Below are 13,143 nucleotides of genomic sequence, written 5' to 3' on the forward strand. Positions count from 1 at the left end.
GAAAGAAGGGCAGTCAAGGAAATGACAGAACAAAGTGACCATGCCAAATGGCTGAGCTTCATGGAGGGAGCTGTCAGTCATTGAGCCTATGATGACGCTGTGTCTGTTGATTGGAGTGGTAGAAGATGGGCTGGAAATTTAGAATCGAGGATGTTGGGGGAAAGCCTCTGCTGGGACCACCTCCCTGAAGATGCTGACTTCAAGAGATCTTCTGGAACATGGCAAGGGGAAAGTGCCATGGTGTCTAGTAGAAAAAATTAGAAATACCCTCTCCAACCATTTAGCTTGCTGATATGAAAACTCCGAATGGCCCTTTGGTCAAAAATTCTGCCTGCAGCACTTGAAATTCTGTTCCATGGGCAAAAAAAAGGTAAATTCCTGTGTGTGAGATAGTGTATAATTGCTAACATTTCTTTTTGCTACAATAATTGTGGAATTAGATGGATTGTTCTGGATAACAATTTATTAGCAAATGTGTTTTAGGAAGAAAATGCTAAGGCACAAGAAGACTTGTTTTGAACTTTTCAAAATCAGGCACGACTTTGTTCCCCAAAAATTAATTTTCTTAATTTTTATGGTTAATATTTTAAATGAAAACAAGCATTAAAGATAGAGCAAAATATTTGATCAAAATGCATGTTTATTTCATCTAATTGGAAGACTTCTAAAACCTTACTCAAAGCTAGTTTCAGGGCTTTGTGTGTATTTCAGTATCATTCCTGGCAGAGCCCCCCTTTCTCCAAAAAAACACTTTAGATTGGCTTTGTTAACAGTGAAATATTTAGTACCCTTAACCTCTATTTCTGTCAGCATTTTAATGACAGCAGCTACTGGATCCCAGCCACAGCATTTCCTTGCCCTGTGTTAGAGGACTTTGAAATACGACGTGAGGAGGCTCAGTTTGTTGGGGCTGTTCAAGGCAGGGATTGCCAGCCTGGTTTGGGTCAGAAGTCTGGTCAATCTTTGGTCCTGGTTTTGAAGCCTCAGCAAGTCTTACACCAAGAGCATGGAAATGCACTGCCCAGAGAAAGAGCTTTACCCTGAATCATCCCAGAGCCAGGTCAGTGCCTGCAGAATGGCACCGTGGCACTGAGCAGTGGCTAACCCGGGGTTACACAGCAAGGCAAAATCAACGGATGTAAAACTGGAGGTTACAACATACACATGTGCTCATATACTGGTGTAGCGAACATAGTATAAATATTTAGATGTATTCCTACATCTAATTCTTATACTCATCATTCTTACGTCAAACGGTTTACAGAAGGCAAAACTACAGTTCAGTTACAGGCACGGCTTCATAATTCTTCAAGTTAATTAAGGCATCTAAATGTGCTTCATGTCTGCTGCCTCTGCCTTGTAAATGGCACATACCTGTAGGTAATTAAATGCTTTTCATAACAGTAATGGCAGTTTAGGTGTCCAGCCTCAGGGAACAGCAGCAGCTCTAAGTGTCATTTGTACATCTCCAATAAGCAGATTGTTGCTTGGATGGTGTGGGCAGACATCATGTAGGGAAAGAATTATTTGTGGTTTGGGATCTCTGTATAATGAGTGTCCTGGTGCTGGTGTTGGTGCTGAGAGGTGCCACACAGATGGGTTGTTGAGCTGATGGGTACAGGGGCACAGGGACACCTCTGCCAGCCCTGGTGTCAGAGCAAGGGGCCTGTGGGTGCCACCTGCCCAATATCACTGCAGTAGTGTGCAGTTCATATTGGTCCAGAGCTCCTCTCATTGCTCTGTTTCTTTCTTTATGCCTTTATGCATAAACCATAGCTGGCTGCACAGGCAAGGGAGGAGAGGGGTGGCCGGTCTCCAGCTGGGGTGTCCCCTTGCAAAGGAGACAGGGGGAGCAGGAGACAGGGTGCCACCCCCAGCAGAGATCTCCCCAGGGGCTGAGGGTGGGCTGCCTGTGGTGGTCCCAGAGCCTCACTGGCAACTGAGATCTGCTTGGTGCCAGCTGGGGAATCTCCCTTTGCCAGGGGAATCCCTACCCGGCCACTTCACAGTGTTTTTAAGGACAGCAAGGAGCCTTATCACATTTCCACATCTGCTCCAGATGCTTTGCATTCCAGCAATGCTCCACAAAGGTGCTGAACCCTACAGCATGTCTCCAAAGAGGACTCACTCGCTGCCACCTCGGCAGCTGTCAGCTTCCTGCATGCTCCGAGGGGAAGGGAGGGCCGTGCTCCCAAGGATGTCCCCGCAGGGCTGGCAGCAGGTGACACAGCCCTGCCCCTCAGCCGTGTCAGCAGGACCGTGGGTGGCAGTGGGAGCTGCGTGTGCAGGAAGGCTGCCCTGCCTGCAGCCAAAGTTCAGGCAAACAGAGGAGAGCAGGAACGGTTTCTGACCCAGTGGCACCAAGGCCGCCTTGGCCGCTTTTGGGTTTCACCTTGAAGCGCAGCCAGAGCACGAGGTGCTGCTGGCCCTGGTGTCTGTGCAGGGGGGCATGGCTCTCAGGGAGTGCTCTGCTCCCGGAACAGGGAATAACTAATAAATGCCTCCCACAACATTTTCCAAAGGGCTAATAGATATCAGTCCCTGGCTGAGAGCCCCAGTGCTCTGCCATCTCACTGCTGTTTGGGGTATCAGCATCCCCCGTCCTCCACCTCTCTCTCTCTATCTCCCACGTCTGTGCTGTTCCAGGGCTTCTTTCTCTTTAAGAGGAAACTCGGCGGAAGCAGAGCTATTCAATATTGTTTCATATTATTTGGTTGTGAAACAATTAAATTTGTTTATGGCTCTAAAGGTCAGATTTGACTATTGCCCAAATTTCTAAAGAATAAAGAATGCATCAGGGACTGAATGGGACTTCGTGGCATGATCAACTGGAGAAAAAGAAGAGGGCTAGTGAGAATATTTAACTGGAACAGCAAGACAAACTTACCTTCAGCTCAGGTTTAAAAGCCTAGTCAATCATTACACATTTTTTATTATTTACCTGGTACAAAATCCCCCTGGGTGAAGAAGTAGAAAAACTCACAGGCCACACTCTTTCAAATTTTTGGTAGCTTGCTCAGCATTTTTCTTCCTCTGTCTCAGGACAGTTGAAATGGTATGGGCTGTGATGGTGCCTGTGGATAGATAAGAAACAAAGTGGAAGCACATTGTGGTGGTAGCTCCAAGCAGGGGTGTTTGTATCGGTAAGAGCAGGGCCAGCCAGGGACTTTGAGAAGGAAGGTAATTCTCACACAGTCATCAGAAGACAAAGGTTGCATTTACACCTGGCCAGAAGGTTTAATCATCTACTATTTCCAAACATTGCAGGCTCACAATCTGTTGTGTCTGAGATCATAAAACATAATCACAAACTGGAGACAAGAGACTTGGGGCTTGATTGACCAGAGCTTATCTTTTATTTTCCTTCGTTCTTATTTTTCACTCAATTTTCTGCCTTTTTTGAAGGGAAAGAAAAAAAAAAAGATGCTTTGGAAAGAACTTGCTTTGGTCAGAAAATTCTTGATGCAAAAAAAGTCTGAAAACCAAGGATTAATGGGTAAATTTCATTCTTCCTTGTCTCACTTGTGTCAAGAGCACTTGGGAGACAGATTACCTGCTTGCTAAGGTCTGCCTCCCAGGCTTTCAGGGAACAGAAATTGTGGTGAAGGGACCAAAGAGAGAGAAGTACTCAAAGAGAACCAGGTACAAACCTCTCATAGTTTAGTTTTCCAGGTCCTACCACAAAAACAACTAACATTCAACCACCTGAAACACTGGGTGTAGGTGGCTTTCATCTGTCTTTGGGGGAAGGGTAAAATTATGGTAACATTGAAAGATTATCTGGTGGTGATGGGAGGGTTTCTGGGTAATGTTAGCCACATTTTTGCAGTTTGAGACTGAAATTGGTTTCCTCTATACCTGTGAGGTTGGTGAGGAGGTTTATCAAGCATGATCAGGGTCTCCAACAGCATGGAAAATTTGGGGCAGCAATGCTTCTGCTTGCCCCACCCGGTCGCCTCTGCAGGGTCATCGCTCCTTGCCGCCTGCCCATGCCAGGCCTGCAGGGAGGAGCCAGGTGCTTCTCACCTGACATTCCTGACATTTATAGGAGAAAGGGTGGAAGGGCCATGTCCCGGCCCCGGCTCCAGCCTGGCTCCAAAGCCTTGTGTCGGCATCAGGGAGGGACCCTGGAAGCGGGGATGTGGCTTTGCACCTCGTTTGGGTGTTACAGCGCGGGTTCATCAAAGCGCTCGGTGCCGGGAGGAAGGGCCGGCCCTGTTGAGATGAAGGGCTGCCCTTGCTGACTTCAAAGGGGGCTGAATTTAACCCTTTCACTTCAGTGGGGCTTGAGCTCCTGGCTGGAGTTAAGCACGTGCTGTTTCTGGATTGGGACCTTCCTCTCCTTGCTCGAAAGGGGAAATAAATAATCCAGTTGATTTGCAGTAAATCATCGTCTAACTGCAGATGCCTCTGTGTGTTTTATGACTGCCAGCTCTGTAACTTCCCTGCCTCAAAAAAAAAAAAAAAAAAAAAAGAAAAAAGAAAAAAAAAAAAAAGAAAAAAGAAAAAAGAGTGGGAGCAATAAGAGCTTCCCAAGAAGTTCATTAAACCAGGCAGGCTGGAGAGCCATCTGCCACTGCCCTGTGCCTTTGCAGTGTCCCTCCCCTGGCTGGGGCTGCCTGCCACCTGATGAGAGTGGCATCTTTGATGTCGTCTAGGGCAGCAGCCATGCCCAATTGCATAATCAAGGTCACTGGAAAAATACACAAAACTTTGCCCAGGTCTATTGGAAAAAAAAAAAAAAAAAGTGAAGCAAAAAAACCCCAATCCCCAACCTCCCCAACTTCTTCTCATGCCACCAACTTGTTACTCTGTGTGAATACACATACAGAGCCAAGCTGCCCTCTTACACCGCCCTGCAAGCATTGACAGAAAAATTATACTATCCACATTAAGGCAATTGCAAATTTTCCCTGGTAGCCAGCATGAATTCATCCCTGTGGTTTTCCCTGTCTTTCTTTCAGCTACAGTTTCGAGTAGATAATAATGATGTGCAAATGCAAGAAGTAATAATCTCAGGCTTTGCATTGCTGAATGTTGACCTTCTGAGGATTTTAAGAATCAGGGTAATGAGTTTGGTTTCACATGTCCTTAGGAGCTATCAAGTCTTTCCAAGGCTTGATAGAGAAAACTGTCAGCTTGAAAATCTGTAAATGAAAATAAAAGAAGAAAAAATTTCAGAATTTATCTCCAGAAAAAGAGAATTCTTAGAGAATTTTCTGTTATTCCTCCAACATTTTTCCACTCCAATTTGTGAGGAAAAGAAAGTCATGGACGTGGCACAAAGAGGAAGAACTTGTAGCTCGAAAGAAACCAGGGCTAAAAAATGGAGCCAGAAAAAAGTACAGAAAAATTGAAGGATTTTCTTTTTTCCTGCCAAAAAAACCCCAGGAAAAAAAAAGTCTCTGCATACCTTGCTGGGCAGGTGCTCTGTGTCGGGGAGGGTGCAGATCCAGCCATGTTTGCCCAGCTGAACTAGCAAGGGCCATGTTTCCCTCTTCCTGCCTGCTGTCCATTCAGTGGGCACATCCTGCTGTGTCCTCCAAAATGTGTCACAAAGGTCCAGGTGGTGATGGGCAAGGCACTGTGATGGCCCTCTGAAAGTCTTACACCTTTAACTCTGAATTTACATTTCTGAGTAGCCTCCTCTTGCAGCCAAGTAATTTCTGGGTAATTTGAGTTTGTCTCCTTCCAATTTCTGTCCTGTAAAAGTTCTACTTCTTCAGGTGTTTCCCAGCTTCCTGAGGAGGTTTGGATGATTGTCAGTATTTCTGGTCACAAGAATATTGTGGCAGAACTTTTAAGCTTCTCTTTCCACAGACTCAGGTAAATGAGTGATATGAAATATCTGTGGTTTCCTAACGTCTGGAGTTCAGGGCTGCTAGAAACAAAGCCATCTTTCCACCCCACAGCAGAAGGGCCTCTGTCTTTCTGTTCTTCACATCATACATGGAACAATCATTTGAGTCTGTCATCTTTAAAAGTTTGAAAGTTTAATAAACTCTTTATCCTATTTTCATTTGTGAGGAAGATGTCAGTAAATATCCCCATGACTTTCCAAGCTAATATCACATCCTCTAAAAGAGAAATCAACCTCCTTCATCACATCCTTAAGCCAGAGGACTTAATTGCAGTATAGGAGTTGAAGGGAGGGCACAGTCCATCCTACTGAGTTTCCCTTGTGCTCTTGTTTTGGTTTTTAAATTGACACGATGGTAAAAGATACTCAGGACACTGACATTTGTAGGGTTGTACATCTTATATTATCTCTGATGGGCTCTTTGTTATGCCTTAAGTAGTTTTAAATTTCCATAATCTAATTTCATGGTGCAGAAAGAAAGAAAAAAAATATATATCCATCCTGGAGAGCTCCTAAATGCCTGTGGGCACCTTCCCACAGATGGCTGGTGTGCACCCAGGCATTCCACTTGATGTCAGCTACCAGGTCCTCTGTCATCATGACAGAGTCACCTTCCAGTTTCTTAAGGAATGAGACTTACATTACAACTGACAAAGCATGTAGTAGGTCAGTCTCTCCAAGAACTTTTGGTTCCTTGCTCAGGAATGAGATGAAAGTTAATTGCTGGGGTTGGAAAGCAAAGACAGGAGCTAGCACATGGAGATCTTGTTCTCCCTTTATTATGAGAAACTGCAGCAGGCCCAAGGAAGTGCCTTGTTCAGCATTTGTTTCCTCCAAGGGCTGTGACTCATGGTTCAGCCCTCGAAGGCTTCCCTCTGCCCAGGAATCACCCTGCCCCCATGAACAGAGGTGGTTTTGGGGCTGGGTGGTTGGGAATCACACAGAGCCAGCGGTGTCTGCACGTGCCTGTTCCAGCTACAGGGTGGAAACTTGGTAGAAATTCACAGGAATTCAGCTAAACCCATGCCTGGCCTGCTGGAGTAGTGGGATGGCTCTGGGGCCATGGGCAGGGCAGGGCCCTGGAAAGCCAATAAATCTAGGAACTCTGCTTGCTTGGCTGCTTTGTGCAGAGATGTAACAGTACCAGCTGGGACATAGCCCTCTCGCACATACCTCGAGCGTTTACTGTCACCCTCAGAACATTTCCTGGATTAGCAGAGCAGCTCTTCAGCTATAATTTTTGTTGAAATATCTTGCTTTAAACCTAGAGAGCACCAGTGAAGGCCTCAAATCTGTAAATCAGCTGCACTTTGGAAAACAAATCATTGCAGTGGAGTTTGGCCAAGTCAATTTTCTGTGCTCATTCATTATGTAGTTTTCATTTTATGAGCTGATTTAAACCCAACTGTACCAGCTGCATCCAAGATAGGAGCCTGATTTACACTTTGAAAATGTTAACTGTTCCATGCTTGCATTTCCAGGAGGAAGAAATGCTACAAAGAGGTCATTTGGCAGCACCCATTGGCCTTATAGACAAGAGATTGCAGGTTGCCTCTGCTAGCCTGCTTGAGCTGCTGAAGTGTTATTAGTGAACAGAAAGCTGTGATATTTCCATGAGCTGCAGAAAGAGGGATGTCTTCCAGGGAAAAAATGACAAAACAGCTCCAACTGTGATTGCCCAGTGGGAAAATAGAAGATAAGAAGGTAGAGTGGAAGAAGCATGTATGAAAGTAAAGGGGTACCTGGAAAAGGGGATGGCAGAGGAAAGACAGTGGAGATGTGGCATTAACATCTGCAGTCTGTGAAATGGACAGGAAGCATCCGTGGCCTGTGAGAAGAATGGGAAGAAAATAATGGAAAATTTTATACTTATTTAAGTGGCCACATAAAACTCAGCTCAACAAAACTGTGCCTTCACCCAGGACGTCTGCAGGGGCACTGTGAGATTGTGTGTCTTCAACAGCACTGTAACAGCCAGTAGGAAGGATGGAGAGCCATGGTTTTTCTTCTTGGCTTTGAAAGTTTCTGTAATTCTAAGGTTTCCCATGGTAAAGTGAGAAAATTTGGTAAAAAATTGCTTGATTCAAACACTTAACCAGCACTGCTAATAAATGTTAACAGAAGCTATTTATTTTTTGGAAATTAACCTGTTAGAAAAACCTTCTCTCCCATTTTCAGCCTTCCCAACATTTTTTCCCCTGGTGTCCCTGTGAGATCAGAATTTTTTGATTGCTGTAGTGGGACTGAGCTTCACCTACAGTAACTTTGTTCCAGTTACAGGCAAGACAAATATAAAAGTGGAGTTGCTGCCATACATTGCATTTCCCACACCATTTTTACAGTTCCTGTAGGTCTGTGTAATTACACAGACTTTGAGATGAACCCCACATATTCCTTTCTTGCACATGGAAAAGCCTTTCAGGCTTGTTTAAGGGTCATTATAATAGTTCTATATTGGCATGCTAAGAAATACCCATAATTTCTAAGAACACAGAATTTTTTACATTTATCATAAAGCTTATTTTTAAAGAAGAACTTTTTTTCAAAGGAAAAATGGGCTGCCTTGTTATTATTAATATCACAGCATCCTTGTTTTCTTATCTTGGTGAGTAAAATATATCAATGTACAGGGCATAGGCTTATACACAGAAATATGAAATCCAGCACTGGTACATGTGCATGACTGAAAAAAAAAAGAAGCTGGGTCTGTAAAATTCTCTGGTTTCACATTTGTCCACTCATAGGATTAAGGACATTTAAAACAGTTGAACAGATTCACATAAGAACAATTGTTATAGCCTCTATAAAAACAGCACTATTGATATCCTCTTTAAAATGCTTTATACTGCCAGAAGCAGAATGAAGAAGCCTTTGTGTAAAATCCCACTGAGTCACCTGTGCTAAGACTGTAAAGTGCTTGGAAAGGCAGCAGTTGGAGATGCTGGAACTCTGTGCTTTCCAGCTTCTGTGAAGTTCCAGGTACATTTCTCCTAATCATGAATAACAGGAATAGGTCCCCTTGACAAGCTCTTTCATGTGGATAGCAGTTAGGAATGGCAATTACCATGCTTGTTAATATGAGTAACATTTACATTGGCCCATCTCTGATGTTCCTCCTGGTACTGCAATTCCCTTTCATGTAGTCAGAGGTATGTATCCCATCATCGTCTTTCTAGGGAGGTGATCACAATCCCTCACTTTGTGTATGTCCTTCCTTCAGGTGGATCCCTTAAGAGATAGTTATCTACATTTCAATGCCTTCTTCCCCCCTGCAGCTGTAAGCATCTTGAGCCACATTTTCCTAGCATCTTCCTTGCTTTTAGTATTTCCAAGAAGTCATCCTGGTGGGATATCGAGGAACTGACTGTGGTGCCAGGGGTGTTGAGCATTCCCCAATAAGAAGGCCGACTGCATTTTACAAGAGAACGGTTGTGCAAGGATGGGCAGGAGAGATGGCTGAACCTGCAGAACGAGTTTCAGCCATAAATGCTCTGAACACCGTAAACGTTTTTTTCTTTTTGAAAGCTGAAATATATTTGGGAAGTACTTGTTCAAACTACAGACTCCGTCAAATATTAACAAGTGGAAACTGAGCGGGAGGGGGGGGGAAAGATACTTTGAAGGGCTCAAGCATGTGTGGGTTCTTGCTGTATTTGCCTAACTATAATCACCGGGGCCACACTTGCGACAGGCTGAAATGTTGCTGTGAATAGAAAGTATACACTAAGGGTTCTCAAATATGAAAGTGGGGCTGGAACAAAGAGCAGGCACCAGACAGACTTCCCCTGTTAACGATTGCTGGCCTGTCACCCTGGTGCCAGCAGTCTCAAATCCCGTCGGGAGCGGGCGGCACTATCTCGCCCAGTGTGAAGGGGCTGCTTTGAAACCCTGCCCACAGCCTCGCCACTCCTCGCTACCGCCTCGTCCCGGGGGAATGAACATTATCTCCCTGCTTTCAAGAGTGTTTGCTTTAAAGATGATTTACCACACTTGACAATTACCGAATTTCCTAAATTCAGCCCGAGGTATTGTTGTTGTTGTGTATCTTGCGCCGTGCGAAGCAGCGCCTCGGCCACAGCGCGCAAAAGGTCGCAGAGGCCCAGTGTGCAGCAGGTTGCTCTCCACATAGGCCCAAGGTCCTGCAAGGCTGTTTCCCTCCTCAGTCCCATGGCTCAGGATGTCGGTGGAGACATGGAAACCTTCTGACTGAAGGGCAGAAGAAAACAAAGCTGTAACCCAGTCCTGCAGGGACATCAGCGCACCACTGAGTAAGGACTCCTCTTGCTGGTGTAGCAGGGACAAACACACAGCTGAAGATGCTCCATAAAGAGTTTTTCCATAAAGAGTTTTCAACCTTTTTTTTTTATTCTTGCCTTTTTTTTTGAAACCATATTCTGATCCTGGTAATCAATGGGGTAGCATCTCCATAACAATACCTAGGGATCAGTAATGAATGTGATCCATTTGGTGCTAATGTGATTTTTTTCATGTTGTTGCTGACTCAAGTGCTACAGGAATGCTCTTCCTCCACTCAAATGTGAAGCAATATAAGGAGTTATTGTTTCATTTGTATTTTGTTGGGAAAACCACCAAAACCTTTATGTTTGAATATTTGACTATAGTGTTAACAACATTTCCCTGGACTGCTGCTTAATATATTTTTAATATTTGTTCTCCATATGTTGGTTCTTTTAATCTGTTCTTATTAAAGTCTTCCATGATTCAGTAATTTTGTCCCTGTGTTTCTTTTGAAGAAGGCAAGTGTGTGTACTGAAAGATTAGATTATCCTGTTAAAAAAAAAAAAAGAGAGAAAAGGGAGAAATGTCTTCAGAATGAAGCACATCAAAAGTAAAAGTAGGTGACAAATGTTAATATTTGCAAAGTGCTTCTGCTTTGATCCTGCATTTCTATTTTTTTAAGAGCTTGACAAATGTGTCCTGTGGTTTGGCTCAAACCTCTTTGCCTAGTGCTTTACTTGACCCACAATCCATTTGATCTTCCACTTGTTTTTCCTTCTGTCCAGGAGGCCTCTGGACTTGATAAAGTCTGGTTCTTATCTTCCACTTGCTGCTGTTCAGGGAAGAAATTTTTAATTTTTGGTTGGATTAGGTTGTTGTGTTAATCTATTTACTTAGGCAGTTTCTAAAGAGATATTCACTTTGCTGTTATTTGGGATGGTTCCCTTCCCATTTCCATGCCAGTAACAGCTATATTGGATCAACATCTGGTTTGGCTGATTGACTCTGGCACCAGATGTGAGGAAGACATGGATGCTGGAGTGCCTGACTCAGATGGCAGGCTGCCACTTCGTTTCTACAGCACAGTTTCCAGGTGTGCTGCATCCAGTATCTGAGCCTACAAGTATTTAATATACCTGGCACTTTCAGAGGCTCTGGACTGGCTACAGCTGAGTGAAATGCATGTGCTTCTGCAGCCCCCAAACACCCATCCCAGTCTACCTGCTGGGATCCCAACCCCAGTGTTGTCTGCAGGGTGCCTGATCTTCTTCCACAGTGCTGCTTGTTCAATCCCAATATTGCCCAGCTCAGTAAGAGCCATCCTACAGCCCGGCAGCCTGAGCAATCTGAAAGATGCTTCTACAAGTATGAATGCTGGCCATAAAATCTGACATGTGATTTATAGCCTGTTTTATGGCATCAGCTCCCTTATTTCCCCTCAGGAGCCCTTCCTCCTAAGAAACCATAAGCCACAAACCACAACTGAGGGAAGTCTGGAGTTTTGAGCTGCCATTTCAGCCAAGTAGGCCAGGAGGTGCAGCATCTTCCACCATCCTCCCTGCAGACCACTCCGCCAGCTCCAGGCACAAGGGCAGCTTCCATGTCTCTTCCTCAGGAGCTTTCTCCTGTCTTTAAACCAACGGAGAAAAAAACATAAATTGAAGGGGAAGATGCCTGCTTATGTGTCACCCTACAACCAAGTGTGCCCCCATGGCAGTGCTGCCCCAGGGCCCTGGGTGCTGACAGTGAGGTTGGTGTTATTTTTGATGTTCCCAGGTTTCAGGACACAGTACATCTGTCAGGGCTCCCATGTGCTGTGCATTTGCTTTCAGGAGACACGTTTAGGATATCATTTGCGTTGCAGATGTGTGGCTCCATTGCACTCAGCTTCTGTCCCCATAAAAAGCTATTGACAGAGTGAGATCAAGTCCACTGCCATTGCAAGAGACATGTATGTTTTGAGCAAGTGTGAATGTGAGGGATGAAGGGAAGCCCTATTTTGGGAGCAGCAATTACAATCCCTTGCTTAATTAGGGTGGTTAGGCAGGATGTTATAACAGTTGAAAACCTTTGCAGACACATTTCTTATCGTTAATGGCAGTGTGACACCTGCCAGCTCTCCGGCTGTTTCCCTCTCCTGCAGAATGCATGCCTTCAAGTGAATAAAGAAGAGAAGGTATGCAGCAGAGTAGAGCAAGGTTCAGATTTTCACAGCTACAATTGTCTGTCAATTAAAAAACATCAACCAAACAAAGCACATAAAAATTCAGAGAATGAGGAAAACTGTGATGATGGCACTCAGAGATTCAGAAAGAGCCTCTCTAGGTAAACACTTCAACACCATAGTGACCTTCTTTGTGTTTGTCTATCCCTTTCCATTCACTCATTTTTCATGCAGACTTATTTCCTTTTGCACTTAAAATTATGTGTCTCCTTTGCCTGTCAGCTTTGTATCTTCTAATACTTTATCCATAAAAGGCACTCTGCCTTTCCTGGGGTGGCAGAACGCTTCTCTTCTGATGAGAACTATTTTCTTTTCTTTTAAAAAAACCAACCAAAACAACAAAATAATTACTCAAAAAATGGCACAAGGATTTTGCACCTTTCTTATTTCAGGGAATATCTGCAGCCAGATCAGCTATTACTTTCCAAAACTGTTTTCACAGGCATTTCCTGAAGACAGACTATCAGATAAAATGCTGACTTTAGCCTTTTCTTTATCCTCTGCCTGGGATATTATTTTATTTGCTCTTGTTTTTGCAGCTTCTGGATTTTGCTGAAAGCACTTTTGCCAGTACATGCTCTCTTGCCAGTACAGGAGTTCTGGTGCCACTGTCAAAGAAACTGTGCACATCTCTGCTGGATAGACGCCTGAAATTGCTTTATGAATTATAGCCAAACTAAGTTAAACCGCTAATTGCAATTAAGGAATAAATTTGTTGGGTTTTTTGCTGGATTTTTCTTGGTGGTTTTTTGCTTGGTTGGTTGGTTGGTTGGTTTTTTAAGACAATCTTTACAAGGATTCTTCTGCTTGGACCATGTCT

General features: G+C 44.2%; 1 long non-coding RNA gene across 1 annotated transcript in view; it reads left to right on the forward strand.

Annotated features, from left to right (window-relative positions):
- The window catches only part of LOC141730579 (uncharacterized), a 41,076-nt gene extending 31,612 nt beyond the window's left edge, over nt 1-9,464 (forward strand). Inside the window, exon 2 of the long non-coding RNA XR_012582167.1 lies at nt 7,342-9,464. This is a non-coding gene — a long non-coding RNA (uncharacterized LOC141730579). The remainder of the gene's footprint in view (nt 1-7,341) is intronic.
- The last annotated feature ends 3,679 nt before the right edge of the window (nt 9,465-13,143 follow it).

This window comes from Zonotrichia albicollis, chromosome 1 (genome assembly GCF_047830755.1).
Source record: "Zonotrichia albicollis isolate bZonAlb1 chromosome 1, bZonAlb1.hap1, whole genome shotgun sequence".
NCBI classification, from domain to species: domain Eukaryota; kingdom Metazoa; phylum Chordata; class Aves; order Passeriformes; family Passerellidae; genus Zonotrichia; species Zonotrichia albicollis.